Below are 22,010 nucleotides of genomic sequence, written 5' to 3'. Positions count from 1 at the left end.
ATGGACTTTTATAGAAGATTAAATGACATTGTGAACTCTATATGGGGTCTTGGCGATAAAATCCCAGAAAGTAAAGTGTGTGCAAAGATACTATGCTCACTACCTGAACGGTTCAACTCAAAGGTCACCGCGATCCAGGAACTCCGTGATACAGACAATATGAGGGTAGAAGAACTTATTGGGTCATTACAAACCTATAAGTTAAATTTTAAAGCTCCTAAAGGTAAATCTATTGCCCTTAAATCTTCCAAATGTATTTCTCAAGAAAATTCTGAAGATGATATGGCCCTTTTAATAAAAAAGTTTTACAAGATTTTCAAAAGTTAAAAGAAGGTTGACTTTCAAAAATCAAATGATAAGAAAAGATCTAAATCTAAATCTAAAACTTGAAAATCTTTAAAAGATAGTCAATGTTACAACTACCAAGAATATGGGCATTTAGTAGTTAAGTGTCCTAAAAAGGACAAACTTAAAAAGAAAGAAATGTTGGCTACTTGGGATGAATCTTCTGGCATATTAACTATAAAAATCAAAACCGAAACCCTTTAACTGAGAAAATAGTTGATTTACTTAAGGAGCTCTTAAAATCTAACTCAGTAGGTCATTCTTACAACAACTACAAATATAAGAAGACCAACTATACTCCTAAACCCAAAACAGTTATGAAATGGGTTCCTAAGGTTACTTGCTTAGTTTCCCATACAACTTTCAAAGCTTCAAGCCATTCAAAGTGGTACCTAGACAGTGGATGCTCCAGGCACATGATTAGTGACAAAGGTCTGTTCACCACTCTTAGAGATATGACCGATGGTTCAGTCACATTTGGTGATGGTAGCAACTACAGGATTATTGGCAAAGGTACAGTTCAACTTTCTAACCTTCCCTTATTTGAGAATGTTTTGTGCGTTGAAGGTTTAAAGCATAACTTGTTAAGAATTTCTCAAATATGCGATAAAAATCATAGTGTTAAATTTTTTAACCTAGGGTGTGAAATTTTAAACAAAAATGGCTCGGTAATATTAACTGGTCATAGAACTTCTAAAAACTGCTACATCGTAAGTGATTCTAGCTCATCTAATCAACTGTGTTACATGGTCCATACTGATGAGACTGAGTTGTAGCATAAATGTCTTCGACATGTACACTATCGCAATCTATATAGATTGAGCAAAAGAGAACTAATAAGAGGTCTACCTAAACTACAAAAAGTAGACAAAATATGTGGCGAATGCCAGATTGGTAAGGAAACTAGGAGTGCTCATAAAAAGGTGAACTCCAATGCCACATCAAAACCACTCGAGCTTCTATATATGGATCTTATAGGACCAACCAGGACGGAGAGTCGAGGTGGCAAAAAATATATATTGGCAGTCGTGGATGATTATACCAAATTCACTTGGGTAGCCTTCTTAAGAGATAAATCAGAAATCCTTGATGAAGTAAAAAGGATTCTCAAACGGATTCAAACTGAAAAATGTTCTCAAGTTAGTAAAATCTTTAGTGATCATGGATCTGAGTTCGAGAATAATAGTTTTAAGAAATTCTGTTGCGATCAGGGAATATCACATGAATTCTCTAAACCTAAAACACCACAACAAAATGGAATTGTTGAAAGAAAAAATAGAGTGCTTCAAGAAATGACAAATGTAATGTTGAATGGTATGAAATTCCCAAAAAATCTTTAAGCCGAAGCCGTTAATACTGCCTGTTATATAATCAACCGAGTTTATATTAGTAAGTTAAATAATAAAACTGCTTATGAACTATGGTTCGATAAGAAGCCTACTGTCAAATACTTTCGAGTTTTTGGCAGCAAATGCTATATTTTACGTGACCGTGAAAATCTGGGAAAGTTTGCCACTAAAAATGATGAAGGGATCTTTTTAAGATATTCTTTAAACAGTCGCGCATATCGAGTATTGAACAAAAGGATTATTCAGGAATCTATAAATGTGGTCATAGACAATCACTTGAATACACCTGCCCTTAGTTCAGATAATGATGAAGTTCTTATAATTGACAAACCAGATATTCATCAAGTCAAAACGATTTTGAATTGAGGACTGTTAAATATCATCCAACCACTCAGATTCTTGGAAACCTTCTCACTGGTGTGTGCACTCGTAAACAACTTGAAGACATGTAATTACGTATGTTTCACATCCTAAATAGAGCCAACTAACGTAAAAGAAGCTCTTACTGACAAAAACTGGATTGTTGCAATGCAAAAAGAGCTTAACCAATTTGTGAGAAATGATGTTTGGTATCTTACTTCTAGACTTAAAGATAAACATATTATCGGAACTAAGTGGATTTTCAAAAATAAGTCTGATGAACTTGGTAATATAATTTGAAACAAGGCTAGGTTGGTTGTATAAGGGTACACTCAAATTGAGGGTATTGATTATGATGAAACCTTTGCCCCAATAGCTCTTCTTAAGTCAATCAGACTATTTGTATCTATTGCTTGCTTTAGAAAATTCAAAATTTATCAAATGGATATGAAGAGTGCCTTCTTAAATGGTGATTTGCGTAAAGAAATGTATGTCGAACAACCAATGGGTTTTGAAGACCCTAAGAATGTTGATCATGTCTATCGCCTAAAAAAGGCTCTCTATGGCTTAAAATAATCTCCCAGGGCATGGTATGAAGAATTAACTAAGTTTTTACTAAGTCATAACATTCAAATGGGAAGTGTTGATAAAACTCTTTTTGTTAAGAAACATAATAATCACATCTTAATAATGCAGATCTACGTTGATGATATTATTTATGGATCTACCTGTTCTAACATGATTGTTGAGTTTGCAGATTTAATGAAATCTAAGTTTTAAATGAGCATGGTTGGGGAATTGAATTATTTCCTAGGATTGCAAGTGAAACAATAATCTGATGGCATTTTTATTTCTCAAACCAAATATGCTCTGAACTTAATCAAAAAGTTCAGATTTGAGAACAGTAAGAATTTTGATACTCATATGAGTACAACTTTAAGACTCTCGAAGGACTCTAAAGGTAAAAATGTGGATCCTAAATTATATCGTAGTATGATTAGCAGTTTACTTTATTTAACTGCAAGTAAACCTGATATTGCTTTAAGTGTTGGTATTTGCGCTAGATATCAGTCTGATCCTAAAGAGTCACATTCAACTGCTGTTAAGAGGATTATGCGATATGTCGCAAGTACTTCTAAATTGGGTCTCTAGTATCCATATGATACTAGTGTTCAATTGGCTGGGTACTCAGATGCTGATTGGGCTGTTAATATTGATGACAGGAAATCAACCAGTAGTGGTTGTTTTTATATTGGAAATTGTATGGTTTCTTGGTTTAGCAAGAAGTAAAGTTCTATATCGCTCTCAACTGCTGAGGCTGAATACATTGCAGTAGGAAATGTATGTACTTAGCTTGTTTGGATGAAACGTATGTTAAGCGATTATAGAATTGCACAGGATTCAATGGTTTTATATTGCGATAATTCAAGTCCAATAAATATTTTAAAAAATTCAATCCAACATTCACGTACCAAGCACATTGACATTAGGTTTTATTACATTCGTGAATTAGTGGAAGAAAAGCTGATATCTTTGGAGTACATTCCTACTGAGACTCAACTTGCTGACATTTTTACTAAACCACTCGACAAAAGCAGGTTTAATAAATTGAAATTTGATCTTGGTATGTGAAATCTAAATTGAATATTCATGCATGATTGTATCATAATATATATATATATATATATATATGATAAATTATTTGTTTAAATTTCAAAATTATATGAATAATGCATATTTTATTCGGTACACGACCAGTCGAGGATGTACTCGAGCAGTCGTGGCATGACTGGTCGAGGACATCCCACGACTAGTCATGTAGCGCGCTGGACATTTTAAAAATTGAGAAAAACTTCACCTTCTTCATTTCATCTTTCCTCTCCAACGAGCCGACGCCCGACCGGTCGTACCCACCTTCCCAGATCTTCAAGGTTAGTGCGTCATTTGCGTTTTTCTTGTAGATTCTAGTCAATATTCCTTCATTTTCACTCTTGGATAATTTATTTTGTGATTCATTGTGATTTTGGGGTTTTCTTTTGAAAAATCTGATCTACCAAAACCCCACTCCACATCTTTTGAAGTTCTTAGTTTATTTGATTCTCCTATTGCAAATGGATGCTAGAGGAAAAAAGAAAACTTTCCGTGGTCCATCATCTTCTAGATCAACTCCTAGCACTCGGCACCATCTTCGGTCACCCGAAGATGATCCCTCATATGTGCGGGATTTGTGTATGCGCAATGTCATTGTTAAAAGACCTGTTGTTCTTAACCATATTGCTCATTTTGGTATCCTTTCCCTACTACAAGCTGTAGGATGGGCTAACATCTTACATTGGGGTGGGCCTGCATACCAATCTATTGCTCAGGCCATGTTTGCATGCATCTCTGACTTTTCGACTGAGAATTTAACATTTAAAATTGATGCTAGAGAAGGTCCATTTGATATTGACTGTCATTTGATTTCAGCTCTAATGGACATACAGGTTAATGACAATGGTATTCCTACTCATAATTTAGCTGAGAAACCCTCAGAATCAGAAAAACGCATGCTCACTAGAACACTATGCAATTGGATATGCAATGGACTCATAAAGGAAATGCGCTCCCCTCAAAGTACTTGTTACCCAGATATAGGGTTCTCCACAGAATCTTTATTTTAAATCTATATCCGCGTTCTGGTAATAAAACAGAACTAACTGCCTTTATGGTTCGGGTTTTGTACTTTGTCATCTCTGGTACTAATGTCTATCTGCCTTCTTTAATATGTCATTCCATCATTCAGTTTCATCTCCATCTAAGTCATAGTGATATGTCATTTGCATATCTTATGACTGTGTTAGCTACTCACATGCTTGTTGTTATGCCTGTTGGAGAGGCTCCTATTCATCATCTTATTTTTAACAACTCTAATATAAACAAGATGAAATTAGAATTGGCTCCTAGCCAAGTGGATGTAGGTAGTGCTAAAGCTGAGGCTGTGGATGAAGAAGAGGTTGGCGATCTTCCTCCTGATGATATTAATATGGATGATATTTTTGATGAAATTGAATCAAACTCTGGAAATGACCCTGACTATGAGCCATCTAATTTTGATGCTCGTCTTCGTGCTCTAGAGGAAAAGGTAAAGAATATGAATGTAGCCCATGATTTACAGTTTAAATATATACGCAAGTATCTTAGGCGCTTAAACAAGGGCCTTCATCAACTTGATCCTACCATACATGCTCCTTCTTCAGGATCTGATTAAGTGTTTTACTCTTGGTCTGTAATAACTTTACTTCTACTTATGTTAGCTTGTGAACTTTGTTTGGTTAACTGACTTTTGTTTAAACTAGTTAATGGTTTGTAGGACTTTAATTTGCTTATTTATTGACTAGTTAATCTATTTATTACTCCTGTTTATTATCCTTTTCCATTTTTTTCTTCCTTTGTCATATTGTGACAAAAAGGGGGAGAATTTATTTGGTTTTGCATATGGATTGATATATTGATATTGATTATAGATAATATGGACTATGGTAGTAGTTTTTTTTTTTTTTTTCGAATATATGTGTGCTACTCAGGGGGAGTAAGTAACGAAGAATTTGTGATAGTTAATGACAACTGGTGGATGATTCTTTAACCAGGCTGTAATTGGTTCTCTTATATATGACTGATGCATGATTTCTTATTGAGCATGTAATGCTTCTCTTATTTTGATTGGAGTGTGTCTTGTCACAAATTTGACAAGGGGGGGAGATTGTAAGTGTTATGGTTTTATGATCCTTTGCTTGTCAAATTTTGTGGTGTCAAAATCTCAATTTATATCTTGTGTGACTCATTGGTATATATGTTCAAGACATTGCATATGGGTTCAAGACATTGCATCACCTCTCTAAACACTTTGCTTCAAGTCAAGAGCAAAGAGCTACTTCAAACCATTTCAAAAAATACAAGTACAAGCTACAACGAAAAAAGTGATCTTGTTCAAAGACTCAAGTTAGCGTACAACTCAAGATGAAATGTAATTCAAGCTCTAGAAGATCTCAAGTTCAATGCTACATTAAGTATAGAGATCTCAAGCTTCACAATCTTCAATTGTCAACGATCATCTGAAGAAATGAAGTGTCAATGTCCATACTTCACATTTAAGGTATGAATGACCTTAGATTGACCTTAGGGTAAGTCATTTTGTATACATAATTCAAATTAAATCTTTTTCTATGTATTTGGTCTGTTCTAAGACTAGTCCTGGACCCTGTTCGACTAGTCCTAGAACTGGCTCAAACAGTCTAAGAAATTACAGGACCTGTCCTAAGTGTGTTGCAATTTTTTGAAATTTTTTAGTTAATCTATGACCAGTCCTGGGGTCTGCTTGACTGGTCGTAGGAACAGTGACGACTCGATCCAGGACCAGTCATGCACTTACGACTCAATCTACAGTGACTAAACCTGGTACCACATGACCAGTCGTGAAGGGCTCATGACCAGTCGTGAACAGCTTACGACTAGTCGTAAAACGGTTTTATCTGATTGCGCTTAAAATTTCAAAAATCCGTTTCTTCTACAACCAGTCGTAGTGTCCTCAAGACCAGTTGTAGATGCGATTTTTGCAACTATAAATAGAACACGAATTTCAAAGTTTCATATCTAATTCAAGTAAAATCAAGGCTTCACTCTGAGATAAGTTCGTGTTCATTTTAAGCTACTTCGTGCATATTTAAAATTCTCTTTTGTTAGCTTTATTGATTTGATTTTGTTTCTATATTCCAATCTGAATTGAAAAGAGGAATTGTTGTATTCCTTCTTCTTGAAATCAAAATCAAATATAGCTAGCCCATCTGATTTAATTTAAAATCAATTAGAGCTTAGAACCATTTCAAAGTGAGTATTGGACATTGAACTTCTATATTCAAACTTCTACTCCGATTGGTTCTTCTGGGCTACAACAAAAGGAGAAATCTTGGTATTTTACTTTATTGTAAATTTTCTTCTTTTGGTTTTATTTGAGATTAAACCAGAAAAATCTCAATTTGTTGGTTATCTGAGGAGAGCCAGAAAACTCAGAAGTAAGGTTTTTTAATTGTGTAAGCCCATTTGAAAGACACAATTGTCAAGGTTTTAGGTGAACCTGAGAAACCTATTTTCATAGTGAACGCTGATATCCCCTGTGTGAGGATAATAGGAGTAGAGTAGCAAGTTGTGTGGCTGTTGTTTAACAATTGGTGTACACACAGGTGAACCACTATAACTCCTTGTGTTTTGTGGATGTGTGATTTACTTTTTCTATCTTTTATCATTCAAAGTTGTGGGATGCATGTGTGGATGTGAATGTTGTAATATTTACATTTCAAGCACTATGGGGAATGTTGTAATAGTTTAGAATTTATTTCTTGCTATTTCCTTTATTTCCTTTCAGTTTTAGCTTTTAATTCTCTAATTGTTCTAATAAGGTTGTCCTGTCATAAACCCTTGGTTTTTATGGTGAAAGGTTATCCTTAGAACTACTAGAATTTGTGATTGCTTTATATTTTGAAATGTGGATTGATATCTTTCTTTTTCTTGGCTATCTTATTATTTAATTCCGCTGTTATTATTTTAAATTTGACATTGTCCTATTCACCCCCCCCTCTAAGACATATAGCTAGGCCTTTTCAGAACTCGAGGACAAATTCTTTTAAAGTAGATGAGACTGAGGTAGAGCAGGTCGTGGACACTTTCATGTCCAAGATAGAACAGAGAAGGCCCGATCAGAGGCAAAATACATCAAGGCCCTCAGAACCTTAAAATAGGTATATCTCGCAAACTGAAATGAGTTACTTGATGTATCATATATGATTTTGGGCTAGGACGAGCTACTTTAGCCAACCAACCTAGCTATGCCAAGTCTTCCATGCCTAATTTGTGAGATTCCATCATATCGATGGCCGAATTCCATATTTAATTTTATTTTTACTATAAATAGTAAGTTTTAGTTTGATTATAACTCTTCATCTGTTGGGTTTTAGGAGTTGTGTCCAACGTGAAAAATGTTTAGAAAAATTAGGAGAATAACGTGGTTAAGCCACATAGGACATTTGCTATAATAGGAAATTTACTATTTATAGTAAGTTACAAATTTTAGGAGTTTTAGTTATAGTTTGATTTTGATTTCTCTCTCATTGCTTGGTATCCCTATTTAAAGGGTTATGAACTCGTTTATTTCATTCATCAATTAAATTATGAATTTATTATAATTTATTTCTATTCTTCTTGCTTTCTTTCATAGTGGATTCGAGAAGTCTCTGTGAGGAGTCTAAAGAAGATTCGTGGATTCGGAGTAGTTATCCTTGAGGAAGACGGTGATTGACCTTATCATGTTCATCCTTGCGTCAATTAGTATTCCTGCGTCAAGGATAACTACTCTAAATCCACGGAGCTTCTCTGGACTCCTCACAAAGATTTCTCGAATCCACGAGGAAAGAAAGCAAGAAGAATAGAAATAAATTCTAATAAATTCGTAATTTGATTGATGAATGAAATAAATGAGTTCACAACCCTTTAAATAGGGATACCAAGCAATGAGAGAGAAATCAGAAGCAAATTATAACTAAAACTCCTAAAATTCGTAACTTACTATAAATAGTAAATAAATAGTAAATTTTTTATTTATAATAATTGTCTTATATGGCTTAACCACATTATTCTCCTAATTTTTCTAAACACTTTTCATGTTGGGCGCAACTCCTAAAGCCCAATGAATGAAGAGTTATAATAAAACCAAAACTTACTATTTATAGTAAAAGTGGAATTAAACATGGATTCGGCCGTTGATATAATGGAATCTCGCAAATTCAGCATGGAGAACCCGTCATAGTTGTGTTGGTTGGCTAAAGTAACTCGTCCTACCCCAAATCATATACGGTCCATCGAGTAACTCATTCCAGTTTGTGAGATATGCCTGTTTTAAAGTTTTGACGGTCTTGATGACTTCTGCCTCTGATCGAGCCTTCTCTAATCTATCTTGAACATGAAAGTGTCCGTGACCCGCTCTACATCAGTACATCGAATAACTCATTCCGGTTTGCGAGAGATAAGCCTGGTTTAGGTTTTTGACGGTCTCAATCACTTTCGCATCCGATCAGGTCTTCTCTGGTCCATCTTGGCCCTGAAAGTTTCCACGACCCCCTCTACATCATATGGACGAGGTGGATTTATCACAAATATTAAGATCGCCCCACAAATATTAAGATCGCCCCACCTCACTTTCAAGGGCAAACTTCCCCTTAAAGGCTTTAGCCAAAAGTCCGCCTCGAGTTGCGGTGGGTGCCCATAATTTCCAACTAATACCAGATTCCGCGTCTTCATCTTTATTTCAGCATTTTATATATATATATATATATATATATATATATATATATATATATAGCTTTCCACCATTGACGGGGAAGCCCTTGTTCAAACTGTGGACTAAGGACAGCGGATTAGGTGAGACCAGGCCTCATCGAAGACCGTGCGGCTCTCACCGTAGGGACACGTTGATGGATGTATCATATAACTATGCTTTTCATTTGTTTTTCCAGATCATATCGGGTCATTGTTCAAAAAATGAAGCAGATCCAGTTATTAGGTGGACCACACCATTAGAAACAGTAGTGATCGGACAGTCGTAATATTAAAAACTTCTTAGGCGCACCTTAATGTTTCGGTAGTGTTTGACTGCCATCCAATCTGTCGATAAGGTCATGTAAACCTGAGTGAAGGGAAAAACAAATATCGGCTTGATTCAAAACTTTTTTTTAACCGTTAATAGTCAATCACTACTGTTTCTGATGGTATGGTCTACCTGGTAATTGGATCTGCTTCATTTTTTAAAATAATGCATTGAACTCATCTAGAAAAATGGACGGACGGTGTGGATGCATATAATACGTCAAGGTGGCCCCACGGTATACCGATTGTAAGGGCCGCACCATCTAGGTGAAGCCATGGTCTCACCTATTCCGGTCTCCCTCAGAGGCCAAAGTCTTATATTTTACACCTCACTGTAAAAAGCTGGTGACTCTTGTGGGACGCGGATTTCCTGCGGAGGCCTTTCAGGAAGTTTCTGCACTGAAAAGCTAGCGGGGGCTTACCCGGATTTTTGTTAGAAATCTATTCCGTTCATCCGTATTTCAAGCTCTTTTTAGGACTTGAGATCAAAAAAGGATCCAAGACTCGAGTAGGCCGCACTAAATTAATAGGTGGGTTAGGAAAATTCCTACAGTTGAAACCTTCCTAGGGTCGGCATTGATATTTACATTCCATTAATACCGTTCATAACATCATTCCTACAAGATGATTTAAAAACACAAATATTAGCCTCAGTCAAAACTTCTTGGCCCATGAATATTTCAATCCTCACATTTTAGGCCCATTTGAGTATTGGAACCGGGTCATTTCTGGCCCATGTCCTAAAATGATCTTTAAAAAAAATAGATGCACAGGGTGGATTTCTCACAAACATCACACTGGGCCCCTCTTAGGTATCTATGGGAACTTTAATCCGTGTTCAGGCTATGGTTCTTTCCCTTATTAATTTACATGTTTGTTAAATCTGAAATTGAACTCTGTACCTGAAATCTGAATCTAAAGTCTAAAATGTTTGAAATAGGTTACTTTCACACATTTACCCATAAGAAACAACCGTGATTAAATCCCTACCCCTTAAAACTTCATGGATTCCACGGGAATGTTTATTTGCCATCCAACCTGTTGATATGATAGGTGGGGCCCACCATGATGTTAGTGAGAAATCTACCTGTCCATCCATTTTGCGATCTCATTTTAGGACGAGGTGGATCCAAAACTCAAGTGGACTACATGAGAGGGAAAATTAGAGAAAAAATGTATACCGTTGAAACCTTCATTGGCTCTACCTTGATGTTTATATGTCATCCAAATTGTTTATAAGGTCATGAACATTGGGATGAAGTGAAAAAATAAAATACTTGGGCTGATACAAAATTTGTGTGGCCATACTAATGTTTCAACAGTTGTCATTGAATCTCTATTATTTCCTCCCGTGTGGCTCACTTGGGTTTGGATGCACTTCATTTTTCGTATCATGGTCTAATATGAGCTCGCAAAACGTATGAATGAGGTGGATTTCCCACCCACCTCGGTGGATCCAGGTCGCATGTAAACCGCTCGCCTAGATTCGAATTTCCTGCCAAAGACTTTAGCAGGAATATCTGGCGCGGGAAACCTAAGTGAGGCCCAGCGTGATTTTTGTTAGAAATCTACCTTGTATATCTGTTTTATAAAATCATTTTAGCATATGAGGCCAAAAATTAGCCGGATCCAATGCTCAGTGGGCTGAAAACGTGAGGATTGAAGGTCGATAGTTGAAATATTCTCGGGGCACATGAGTTTTGAGTCCGGCTAATATTTGTGGTTCCAGTTCATATCCGTAGGAATGACGTTATGAACAGTATTGATGGCATGTAAACATCACTATCGACCCTAGGGAGGTTTCAATTGTAGGAATTTTCCTATCCACATTTTCCTTTAATGCGGCCCACTTGAATCTTGTATCTTGATCATTTTTTATATCAAGTCCTAAAATGAGCTCAAAAAATGGATGGACGGGTTAGATTTATCATAAACATCACAGTGGCCCCACATAGGTTTCTAGCACAAGAACTTCACGTGAAAGTCTGGCGCTAAGAATCGGTCGCCGGCGAGATTGCTTACCACCCATTACTTAGAGACAGGACATTGTAGAACCTACCATAATATATATGTTTTATCCCCACCGTTCATCCATTTTTTTCATATCATTTTAGAAAATAAAATAAAAGCAAGACAGATATAAGGCTTAAGTGGACCACAGTACAAGGAACAATGGAAATTGGGTGCATGCCATTAAAAGGTTCATGGGGCTACATAAGGCTCTAATCAAGCTGATTTTTGTGTTTTCCCTTCATCCAGGTACGTGTGACCTTATAAAGAGATTAGATGGCAAATAACCTCACAGTGGACCTCAGGAAGGTCCCAACGGTAGTCATTCCATTCCCACTACTTTATGTGGTGTGGTCGACTTGAACTTTGGATGTGCATATTTTTTGGAATCATTCTTTAGAATGATATAAAAAAAAGTTGATGGACAGGATGAATGTAACACGTAAACCATGGTGGGCGAAGAACAGTATCACATGTTAAAAGTTGGGTTGTTTACTTACATAAACAGAAAATCTTGCAATATTGGATTTAAAAATTATACAAACAAAAAAGAAGAAGAAGAAGAAGAAGTTTGCGGAACCCCTCACCATTAAAGTTAGACAGAATCGGGTTGCGTACTGAGTTCAGTACGCTCTTATCATACTGAGTAAACTCAGTTGGGCCCACCATGAAAATAAGTGGTTTATCCACACCGTCCATACATTTTTTTCAGCTCATTTAAGGGGTTGAGCCCAAAGTTGAAGCACATCCAAATCTCAAGTGGATCATACCACAGGAAACAGTGGGAATAATGATTTCCACCATTGAAACCTTCATAGGCCCTATAGTGATGACTATTTGTCATTCAAGCTGTTATAAGCTTAATACAAAAATTCTGTGACACTCAAGATTTTTTCAACTGTATGAGTTCAATTCACACTGTTTCATGTGGTGTGGTGCATGTGAGCTTTGGATATTCTTCACTTTTGGACCCATGCCATAAAATTATCTAATAAAATATATGAACGAAGTGGATAAAATACATAGATCATGGTGAATCCCACAGAGTTTACTCAGTACGCAATCCACTTCCAAGTTAGACATCATTTACCAAAAATTTTCGGCATTTTATGCCGGAGAGATTTCCTTATTCGGTGTTAACAAACACCGCTAAACATGGAGCGATTTCCACGTTCCGTATTAAGTGAAGAGTTTCAGTCGTTAACAAACAGGGATGCGGATTGCGTCCTACCTCCGTCCGCTCTGTGGGGCCCACCGTGATTTAAGTGCTTTATCCACGCCGTTAATCGCTTTTCTAAGATCATTTTAATGTATGATAATAAAAATGAAGCTGGTACAGGACTAACTGGACCACACCAAAGAAAGCTGCAGTGATAATGACACTGACCCTTGAAACCTTTCCAAGGGCCACTGTGATGTTTTTTTACCATCCGACGTATGAATACGATCATGTAGACGTGGATGAAGTGAAATAACAAATATCATCCTGATTCGAAACTTCTTCAGCTCCCAAGAAGTTTTTAATGGTGGACGTCCAATCCCCACTTTGTGGTCCACTTAAACTCTGTACCTGCTTCTTTTTTCTCATATACCTTAAAATGATTTGATAAAAACAATGAATGGCATGGATAATACATTTACATCACGGTGGGCCTCACAGAGCTCTGCCCGGACGGATTACCGTCCCGGGGGTAGGACGCAATCCGCGTCCAACAAACAGGCGCTAAGTCTTTAGTCTGTGGTGGAATTTGGCCATGGATAGGCTTTAGGAACCTTGACCATTGACGAGGTTAGCAATGAGAAATTGTTTACCCCAGGCCTACCATTTTCCCTAAATATGAGTACTGGCCATGCATATAGCTTGGGAATAAGCAGAGGAAGAGCTTATGAAAATGGTTTGAAGTGTACTTCATTACAAGAAAACTGGCCTTTACCGGCTGTCAAAACTGCTGGCAAAGCCTTTGCCTGCGGTCAGGTAATAGCCGGTATAGGTGGCATCACTCAGGACCTTTACTGACGGTTGTGCTGGCCGCCAGCACAAGTGCCAGTAAAGCACGATCAAAGGACCGGTGCGCCGGTAGCATTCAAAATGAATAAAATTATAAAAGCACCTGTTGAGTAGCTCTTTTCTTCCAATAGATTAATATTAGAACTAACGGTAAATGTATATACAATTAGTTCAATAAATGTACGACATGAGGCATCCATGTTAGGAACTTTTTCTAATACTGATCTAGATGAGCCAGGAAGCCTTGATGTTAGTACTTTCGATCTCGGCAGTGGTGTGAGAAGAAACAGCTGTCTTCCATTCTTGATTCTACACCCACCATGCCAAGACACAAGAGGCGAAGGAGAGAATAGTGAACCCAGGTCAGGTTCTCCTGGAATGTTGGCAACATCACATTTTTTTAGTAAGACACCTTGTGACGACCAACTGGACTGGATTTTTTAAAACAATCCAGCCAATCGTCGGGCATAGGATCATCTAATGGATGTATGCAGTGAGTGGATCAATGGATTTGGAAAACCAATTATAAACAAAACTCGGGTCTGATTTTTGCCAGTTTTTTAGTTAAAGGTGACTCAATTGCTTTTGTAAAAGAGCTCAATGAGGCCCACTATCGTGAACATATCTAATAGCCCAAATATGATCAGCAACTGCATCTGGTGCAATCCAAAAGATGCAGATTGCTTCTTTGTTTGATGCTATAGTCATTTCCCTTCTCTTCTCTACTAAAGCTGCCGCAACCATGAGAATGAATATTAAAATAATATTTACATGGGCAATCAATTAAATAGTTACAAATACAAATAAAATAAAAAATAAAAAATCCAACCATCTAACTCCCATTCATCCCTTCCTAAAGCCTACAAAACACAATAGCAAAAAGAAATTAATTGGTATCAAAGTTAGAGATTGGAATTCAACTCAATATTGCATCCAAATACATATAGAATAAGTTCAGTACAAATGAGTCAGATGAACATACACATTAAGAAGTTTATAGCTTTTTTGGGATGGCAGTCATGTATCAGACAAGTTGTTGTTTCCAAAAAACCTGAAAATCACGATGCAAGTGGAAGATTTGGTTTGTTAACCTGAAAGAAAGAATGCAATAGTTATTTACTACTAGGGCTCATGAAGAAAAGAGATTTAGAACTGAAGGAAAAAAAAAAAAAAAAAAACAGTACAAGGTGAATTGAGGCAATGTATGATGTTCGATTCGACAAAGCAAGATGTAAAGAATCACTCCAGCACTCCAGACATCGACCTCTGGGCCGTAGTTTCGTTTTAACACCTCGGGTGCCATGTAATATGGACTGCCCACTATCTCTGTAAACCGCTCCCCTGTAGAAAATCCCCAAAGTTTCAATGCTAAAATCTCCCAACAGAATAACACAAATTGCATGAAAAACATTTCAGAATGACAGCTAATGAATAGAGGATGAATCATCCATAGTGATAGATAGTTACAAGCAAGGAATCCCAAGGCCTTACCAGGTATAAAGAACACAGACAACCCAAAATCAATTGCCTTGAGCGGAGATGACTCCTTTTTGGGTTGGCTCTGGTTGAACACATTACAGTCATCTGCATTAAGTAAATAAGTACGAGCAAGCAATTACATATAGATAATTTGGAAATCATCATCTTTCTGCAGAAATTGTAACAAATGACCTTATGGCCCAAATTTGAAAAATGAATAACCAAGCATCCAGAAATAACCTAGATTTCAAAGATCACTTGATCAGCTTCTTTGTTTTATGCTGTAGTCATTTCCCTTCTCTTGGCGACCATGGGAATGAATATTAAAATAATATTTACATGGGCAATCAATTGAATAGTTCCAAATACAAATAAGTTTATAGCCTGTCATTTAAGGGGACAGATAGGACGATACTGCAAGTTATGATAGATTGGCCCTCATCTTCATTAGGGAATGATCACAGTAATTTGAGCTTATGGTAATAATTACACTTTTCCAGAAAAAACCAAAAACATCTCAATAGTCTTCATTGGGGAATGATCACATGAATTTGAAATCATGATAATAAAAATCCGTTCAAGTTGTGTAGGCTCATCATTGATGTTTAAGCATGCTTATTTTCCTTGGATTTCCATACTTAGAACTTGTAATATTACAAAGCTCACTTGCATCCAGTCAACTATTAGTGAAAGAGAAAGCATCAAATTCAGCCAACTTAATAACTAATGAATAGTCAACTGTTGTTGAAGAGAAACACTAAGTAAATCTCCAATTGAAGATGAGCCCCAGCCAACAACTTTTGGCCAAAACAGAACTACTAAGCACACACACTCGAGAATGAGAGAGAGAAAAGCAAAGAATGCATTGGCTCCTTACCCCTAGTTCGAACATCAACCTCTAAAGCTATATCGGCGAACAGCTCCTGCAACAAATTGAGTCATTGAAATTGAGATGCTAGTGCTTGCAAAGACAAAACAACCATTGATCAAACATTTCAATTTTCATTCCAGAAGAATATGCCCAAGCCAGGTCTCGCAATTGAGAATTTTTTTTATTTTTTATTTTTCCCTCTTAAGTTCATCCTTCTGTGCAAGGTTCCAATGTAGACAGTATGATCTAGAAAGCATGGCAAAAGCATCCATACAGAAGTATATACCTTGTCTATTTCAATGTCAAACAGTTGATTTTATCCATATGGGTGCAGAACGTGGGATCAGCAAATTGGCATAGCATATTATTTGCCAAATACAGATATCTCCTGTCTTATAAAAGCATATAAAAAAGAAAAAGAAAGAAAGAGAGATGCGGTTCATACCATGTCCAAGAGCTTTTCTTCTAGTCTGTGACAAAAACTAAACGATGATTTTCTGGTAGATGCCAACAGTTAAGGTAGCTGCCAAATTAGAAAAGGTGACAGCAAAAGTCATTGCCTGGTTTGAACAGAGAAACCAAAGCCAACCTGCATTTCGCATATGAATTGTCAAATCTCTCCATAAATGCTCCTACACCCAAAGAAGAGAAAAAAAAAATCACCCTATAACTTTTATATATATATATATATATATATATATATATATATATATATATATATATATATATATATATATATATATATATATATATATATATATATATATCACTCTGCGAAATGCAACTGATTGTCCCATACTTAAACAATTTCATAATCAATCGTAATTGATATTCATCATCTAGCTAACTAATAACAAAATGTGTTTAAACTGAATAAACAAATTTTGTTTTGATAAATTAACCTAATAATATCTACTATATACTAGTAGCATACAAGCAATATTGGGGCACCATACCATAAGCTGCAAGAATATCAAGTCCCCCTAAAAAATAAATCCTCCAAGGATAACACACACACACACACAAACAATAAATTGCTTATTATCATTCTCAATCGCAAGTATCATTCATCATCTAACTAACTATTAACAACATTTATAAAAATAAAGGATATCGAACCAATTCTATATAATAACTTGCAACTTAGCCTGTAAGCATACCAAATTCAATATCAAATTCATTAAATTAAGTGTCTTCATAGGTATAAGCATAAAATAAGATTAACAAACAAAAACAAAAAACATTGCATCTCACTTTTAGACTCAACGGGCAGATCTGGTAGTTCCACGCTAGGACCCCAGGGTCGACGTGAAAGCAGGCTCCAAAGGAACTACTGCTTAGAGAGCACAGCTAGAGGGGTTACCTCTTCTACCAAATGGGCCGTTATTCTAAAGAAATCAAACTCTCTTTGGAAATCTCATAAAGATCCCATAATAGTCAACCCGTGCATGAGAATTTGACCATAGTTTCTAAATTCAGTTCTGGATGAAAATAAATTTGGGTCTATCGATTTTCACATTCTCAAACACACCTAAATGGGGTGCCTATTTGCTAATCCAGACTGTCCAAAATGTAAAATGTAAAATTACATAATCCTTTAAAAGAAAATATTAAAGTACAAAGGTGAATTACCTATTCCACAAGACTTTCACTGAATGTAGTACATTGCAAACCAAGTTTATTGCAAGATCAAAAGCAAACTCTGCAATATTATTGGCAAATGATTTATAATTGTCAAAACTGAAAGGAACCATAATATATTATAAGCCATAAGATAGGCAACAATTATAAGCATGTATATTAGATACAATCTCTGGAATCCAAAAGCTGCAAATATGACATCTAGCTTGCATGCATTACCAGCACGAATGCAAACAAGATGGCTTTTAGAGCTTGTCCCGGTACCCATTCATCAACAACTAGAACGTAGAGGTGAAAAAAAAAAAAATCCTAAACCACCATAAGAAGTAATAGCAGGAATCTTATCGTAATAGTTGAAAGCATAAATATACATTGGCATACAGACAAAATTAGGACAAAAGCAGCTTTCAGGTGTGTTACCTCTTTCTCTAGCCAATTCCAGTAAACGGTTTTGTGACTCAAAATCCAGCCTTTGATATAAGCATGTACAACAATAACTCCAAAAAAGGCTGCATACAACCAGATTAGAGCGTGTTTCGATGCACTATCAAATTGAATTATAGTTATTAGTATGATAAAGCATAAAACCCAATTAGTATTTCTTCTTGATTAAGTTGAACATTTGCAATTCAAGTTAAACAGCCTTTGCTTACAACTGCAAGATGTTTTTCACATACAGCAATTCACCAAGTCCATAAGGAAAAGAAAAAGATAAAAAAAAAACCTTGGGCTTTATTTGATAGACACCTAAAAAGAGGAGAAAGTGCAGAGGTTGGATAGCTAGGATATTTGAACCTGAGAGATTTTTGAGACATCTGACATCTGTCCAGAGCCCATCAGATCAACAGTCTGGATTACCAAGGCATAACTCGTGCTTGGATGGACTGAACATATCAGCTCAGTACACTATTCTAGCTGAAGCTGAAGCTTCTCCATTCCCATGCTCAAATCAGTTCCTGCTTACCTTCACACTTTGTGACTACTTGTGCACCAAAATGTTGCTGAAAATAATGTTTAAAAATATTTATAGTGGATTACTAAAATGTTGCTGAAAATAATGTCACAAGAACTGGTACTATTGAATAGTAGATAGATTTCACCGTGAATGCTATTGAATCCAGCATCACTATACAAGGAAAGCAGTTCAAAATAAATTAGTAGATAGATAGATAGATACAGAGAGAGATAGGTAGATAAATAGATTCATAGAGGGAGAGATTTATATAAAACATTGATACAAAATTCACAACTCTGCAAAAGAGGACAAGAAAGAGATCATGTTAAGAATAAAAAGCTTTTCATATTACATCTTCAGGGACATAATCAGGACTGTCACAAACAACATCCAGATCATATACTTTGGTGATCTCCATATATAAGAGAACCATTTAGCAAGCTGCAAAATCCAGAAAACAATTTTTTGTTTAGTCTCACTTGGGTTAGAATACGGATTAGAGTAGGTTGTGGATCGGGTTCTCTAGAGATCGGGTTGGCTCTGGTTGACCCCCTTAACACAGCCCAACCTAGCAAAGTTGAATTCCTGTTTGGTCTACAACAGAACTGTCTTCTGGGAAACCAACACTAGAAAAGTGGCTCCATTGTCATTTACATCCTAAATTCAAGGCCAAAGACAAGTTAAGAATGAAGATTGCATCTTACAAACCTTTTCTGCTAGTGCTTTGGTAAGTGATTGCTGTCCATTTCATCTGGTGCATATAAACCAGCCCATCCAATCCATTTTGCGTCAAGCTCCTTCACACCTATGACAAGATGTGAGAAAAGTGACCTGATACTCTATCTTATCCCATTATGTAAAGAGGTAAATATGCTAAAAAATGATCACACATTTACACGACAGACTCTCAGCTTCATATTTATGAGTGTGTGTGTGTGTGTGTGTGTGTGTGTGTGTGTATATATATATATATATATATATATATATATATATATAAACATCTTTCCATATGGAAAACCAGAAAAGCACTATAGAAATAATAATTCGTAAATTGTACAGATCCAGAGTAAATTCTGGTGTTTTCAAGTATGCATCTCCTATTGATCTGGAAACCTACAGGCACCATATGTAAAGAGCGTGACATCAATGTACAAGTGATATGTGAACAAACCCAACTGTAGAAAGCATGCACCAACATAACAAAACACACAAGCACACAAAACTTATGGAATAAAAAAGAAAATCAAATTAGGTTTCAGTGAAGTATATCAGCTAAATATGCAAACCAAAAACAGAACAACAGGCACATGCTCACCTAAGATGCATTGAAAATACATACAAATGGAAGCACGGCCAGGTAAAGTATAATCGATCCAATTCACATGAACTGGTACTGATTTTCCTGGAATCATGATGCCCAGATACTTTGAGAAAGATCAATCACCTCTGCATATTAACAGACAGCTGTACTTGTTGAGGGATGTTTTGTAATGGCATTCATGTAATTCTTTTGTGATGGCAAACTTGCAACTATATTGCTTTCTGGATCTCCAATCCTCCTAGCTATTCTAGAATCTTCCTGCATTTGGTACTAGAGGTTCATAAATATCATTTCTTGCACTCTATCACATAAAATTGTCTGCAGTCAACAAGGTATCAGAGCAAGTTCTCTGATCCAGTAGAAAATTTTTAGGCTTCACATCTCTGTGGACGTAACTAATATAAGACACAGAAGCATGGTGTTGGAAATAGAAACAGAAAAACTATGACTTGTAGAAAAGGCAAATTTCTTTAAGACTTCATCAATTGTATATCTCCACCACAAAATGTAGCATGTATGTGATTTTATTGTATATGTATCAGCCTCTATAATGTAAGCTTATCATGGAATTTGAATCCCTAGGCATTTGATATGTATGCTTACCCTCTAGAGTGCATATTCTCTAAGATTGAGATGGACTCAACAGTAATACAAGCTACCATTTCAATGGAATGATCAAATGGTTACACTATAAGTTTGCTGTGTTTCAAAACATGTGGACCAGCTAGATGGCAACTCAGCAATTGAGTTGTCATTTCAAAACATGTGGAACATCCGAACATGAACACAACCAATTCTCCAATATTAAGAAATTCCTTCTTTTCTTTGTTTAGTTCCATTTTTCATGGGAGCTAGACAACAACTCAATTGTTAAATTGTCTACAAAGTGCTAATGCAGTCTTAGCCATAGAATAAACTAGTCTAAGATGCTAGTGACATGGAACCAAATTTCATGTAATTCTGCATTTTAGATGCCCACAAAATGCTTACTGAAAATACTTCAACTTCTCTTTCCTTTTCTATCCTGCTACAGGCATCTACAGGGATTTCAGATGAAGATTTCATTTCTTATGTCAGGAAATGGCATGAAGACAGAGCTTCCCTCATAGGAGGCTGTCGCAGAACGACTCCAAATACCACCCGTGCAATATCAAGGACTCTCTGCAAGGAATCCATTTTACCAACATCTCTGCCATGATTGACTTAAATTAAGGACTAACTTGGAGAGCTATAAATATCAATCGAGAAACTTAGAATGGTTGGTCAACATGAATCTGAATTTTCGCTCTGTTGGTTCTGTTTAGACAATTTCTGAAGCTAAGCATGTCAGAAGACCGGGAAAGAAAATCATGGGTAGGTTAGGCATGCATGAATAGATTATAGAGATACATGACCGGAGAAAATGGCATTTTTATCATTTGTTAATGGCCCATTGTCTCCAAAACGCATTGCTGGTACGATTGTCAAACCATTGTCTAATGGACCTAAATGTTTTCCAAGCAATAAAACACAACTCCAAAATCTTCTCATCCAAACATCCATAAAGTTAGCAATCGGATTCAAATGTATAACCCATATGTTCAAAGACAAAAGGAAAATCAAAATAAAAAATTCAATCAACTATTTAAAACCAGAACTGGACCCTGAGCCATTTTTTTTGCCTCCATTTAGTTCAAAGCAGCCCAACTGCCAGTTCCACCTGCTATGTTCATGTGCATGTGAATATGTATAGTGGCATCAGACAAATCTTTTTTTTTTTTTTTTTTTTTTTTCTGTTTTAACTTGTGAGCTACTTAATAAGCATTCTAATAAATTAATCTTTAGCAACAATATAAAAAGCCAAAAGGATGGCATGTTTGATGATTATGTCATGCACTCTTACAATAATATTCCAAGTAAATGTTTTGGTATGCACAAGGAGGGGACTTTTATGCCATTTACTAAAACAAGGATCGCAGGCATCGAACATAGATGTCTAAAGAACTTGACATCAATCATGA

General features: G+C 36.1%; 1 long non-coding RNA gene across 4 annotated transcripts; it reads right to left on the bottom strand.

Moving 5' to 3' along the window:
* Nucleotides 1-14,178: 14,178 nt before the first annotated feature.
* LOC131255615 (uncharacterized) lies at nt 14,179-19,615 on the bottom strand. Of its 4 annotated transcripts, XR_009176204.1 has the most exons (8): nt 19,398-19,615; nt 17,726-17,795; nt 16,380-16,682; nt 16,100-16,145; nt 15,235-15,327; nt 14,928-15,084; nt 14,726-14,834; nt 14,179-14,603 (listed from the first exon to the last, which is right to left on the bottom strand). It is a non-coding gene; the product is annotated as an uncharacterized LOC131255615 (long non-coding RNA). The 4 variants fall into 4 exon arrangements; XR_009176203.1 differs by lacking the exons at nt 17,726-17,795; nt 19,398-19,615 and having other exon boundaries at nt 16,380-16,762; XR_009176206.1 differs by lacking the exons at nt 17,726-17,795; nt 19,398-19,615 and having other exon boundaries at nt 14,726-14,794; nt 16,380-16,762.
* Nucleotides 19,616-22,010: the final 2,395 nt, after the last annotated feature.

This window comes from Magnolia sinica, chromosome 9, assembly GCF_029962835.1.
Source record: "Magnolia sinica isolate HGM2019 chromosome 9, MsV1, whole genome shotgun sequence".
Classification (NCBI taxonomy): domain Eukaryota; kingdom Viridiplantae; phylum Streptophyta; class Magnoliopsida; order Magnoliales; family Magnoliaceae; genus Magnolia; species Magnolia sinica.
The sequence above is the reverse complement of the archived record's forward strand: the minus strand, read 5'-3'. Positions and strand labels throughout refer to the sequence as shown.